Here is a 2,865-nt window from a genome sequence, read left to right as displayed (position 1 = left end):
TGCTCCGCGCGCGCGGCGGCGGCCGCCGCCGCGGACGGCGCGCCGCGCGACGACGACCGCCGCGGCGCCGGCTCCGCGGTGACGGCCGCCGCGAGCTCCTCGAGGGCCTCCTCCTCCTCGTCGTCGTCCTCCTGCTCCTGCTCCTCCTGCGCTTCCTCCTCCTCCTCCTCGGGCTCGTCGTCCTCGACGCGGCTTTTCCGCGATTTTTTGGGCTCCGACGCGGACGACGACGCCGCCGAAGCGGTGCGCTTGCGCGACGAGCGCGGCGGCATCGGATTCGGGTGGCGCGAGCTGCCGCGGCCGCGAGCGGCGGCGAGCTCGTGAGATGACTTGTGGCAATTATGGCCTCATCTTGAAGATTTTTTTCGGTTTGGCAGTTCGACGGGCAGCCCGATCGATGGACGCCTGAAGTGCCTCTGCGAACGCTCGACGATGCCCTACGCGTCGGCGCCGACGGCGCCGGAGGAGCACTACAACTCGGATCGCCTGTTGGCGTGGCAGCGGGAGAAGAAGGTGCGCGCCGACGCGGCGCGGCGGCGCAAGGCGCGGCAGCACGCCGCGGCGGCGCGGGCGAAGTGCGAGCGCGAGCGCGGCGAGAACGACCTCGCGGCGCGGCGCGTGAAGAAGCTCGAGTACGTCACCTACCTGCGCGAGCAGTTCAGCGCGCGCAAGGAGAAGTCCGCCCGCAAGGCGCGGCGGTCGCCGGAGAGCCAGTGGGACGTCGACGAGCGGCGCGCGGCCGCGTCGCGCGCGCGCGCCGTCGCCGCGCGGAAGCGCGAGGCCGAGCGCCGCGACGACGAGGCCCGCCGCCGCGGCGCCGAGGCCGCGAGCCGCGCCGCCGTCGCGCCGGCCGTCGCGGCCGCGGCGCCGCCGCCGCCGCTCCGGGAGCCGCGGTCGCTCCGGGAGCCGGCGCCGCCCGCCGCGGCGCCGCCGCCGATCCCCGAGGCGCACTGCTGGAGCGAGCGCTGCGAGAGCGTCTTCGACGACCGCTTCCGGTCGTCGTGCGGCGACCTCGCGGCGCCCGGCTTCGAGGGCACGCCCGCGACGACGTGGTCCGCCGTCGCCGACGCGGCGGCGGCGCGGCTCCGGGCGCGCATCGAGCACGGCAAGCGCGAGCAGATGACGACGAAGCAGCGCATGGAGGCCTGGCGGGCGGAGATCGCGTCGTCGCCCGACTCGCGGAGCCTCCTCGAGGGGCCCGCGACGCCCGCGGCGCCGCCCGACGCGACGCCGGGGGCCTGGGCGCGGACCCTGGACCACGCGCCGTCGGCGCTCTACGCGTCGCTGGACCTGGCCCAGGCGCCCGCGGTTCGCCGGGACCGGCCCGGCGCGCGGCCCGCGCCGCTCAACGCGCGGCCCGTCGCCATCGCGGGCTACGGCTACGGCGCGCGCCACGCCGCCCAGCTCGCCGGCCCGTCGACGGGCTGCTCGCGGACGACGCAGGCGACGCTCGCGAGCGGGCCGAGCACGCGGCGGCCGCCGGGGCCGGGCCCGCGCTGGGGCGCGGGCGCGAAGCAGGACGGCAAGGCCCGCGAGCGCGAGCTCCTCCGGAAGCGCAAGGCCGAGTACGCCGAGCGCCAGCGGCTCCAGCACCGGTCGGAGCTGCGGCGCCGCCGCGCGGGCGGCGCGTCCGCGGCGCCGAGCGCCGCGTCCGACAGGCCCCCGCGCCTCGAGGCCTGCCCGCCCGCGCCCATGCCCTGCGAGCGGTCGCCGCCGCTGCCGGGCCGCCGGCCCGTGCCCTGCGCGCGGTCGCCGCAGCTCCCGGGCCGGCAGAAGGCGCCCAGGAGCAAGCTCCGCGACGTGAACGCGAGCGTCGTCTCCGTCGAGGTCCGCGACGTCGAGAAGTCGCTCCGCCGCCTCGACGGCCTCTTGAAGGCGAAGCAGCGGCCCCGCAAGAGCCCGCCGACGCCGCCCGAGGGGCGCCGCCGGAGCCCGCCGACGCCGCCGTCCGACGGGTCCCGGAGCGCGGCGTCGACGCCGTCCGACGGCTCCGACGAGCCGCGCCGCCGCCATCGCCGCGAGGACTTGTCGTCGCAGCCCCGGCGCCGCCGCGACGACGTGCCCCGGCGCCGCCGCGCCGACGCCATCCCCGAGGAGCTCGAGCTCGACGACGGCTTCCTCGACGAGGACTCCCGCTTCGAGAGCACGCGCGCCGCGCCGCCGCGGCACGCGCCGCCGCGCTTCGGCTACCGGCCGCCGGCCCACGCGCCGCCGGGCGACTCCCGCGTCGTCCAGACGAGCCTGGCGTACTTGCTGACGACGTGAGTAAGGTCTCTTTGCTCCCGATTAGTCTTGGTGGTGGCCTTGGTGGCACCCCGTCCGGAGGCCATTTTGCCTTTGGCGATCACAAAGCCGGGCGGGGGGAGACTGATCGGGCTGTGCGCGCGACTGCGCAGATGGAGCCGCTCTTTGACGAGCCACGCAGCATTCTGGGCGACGACCACGCGCGCCGAGCTCTTAATCTGCGCCGAAGTCTGAAAGCCCTCGAGATGCCCTGCGTTCGGGCGGCGACGGCGACGCTCGGCGTCCTGCTTCAGCGACGCCGCATCCCGCAAGAGCTCCATCGGGACATCTTTGCGATGGCCTTCGACTTGCCGAGCGACGCCGCTCGACGCGCAGAGACGGTCCGCGACGACGCGTTCCTGGCAGGCGCCGCGACGCCGGCAATCGTCGGAGACCCGCCGCTGCGGGCGGGCGCGTTGAGCACAGCCGCGTACGTGGCTCTCGCGAAGTCGGCGGGGCTGACCGACGTCGCCAAATGCCTGAGCTCCCTCGTCGACTCCCCCGAGGCATATGAAATCGTGGGCTACTCCGATGACTTCGGATCGCCGCCGACATTCGAGTTCCACACGCTGTTCCCGTTCG

Source organism: Aureococcus anophagefferens (genome assembly GCF_000186865.1).
Source record: "Aureococcus anophagefferens unplaced genomic scaffold AURANscaffold_6, whole genome shotgun sequence".
NCBI lineage: Eukaryota > Pelagophyceae > Pelagomonadales > Pelagomonadaceae > Aureococcus > Aureococcus anophagefferens.
This window is presented reverse-complemented; position numbering follows the sequence as displayed.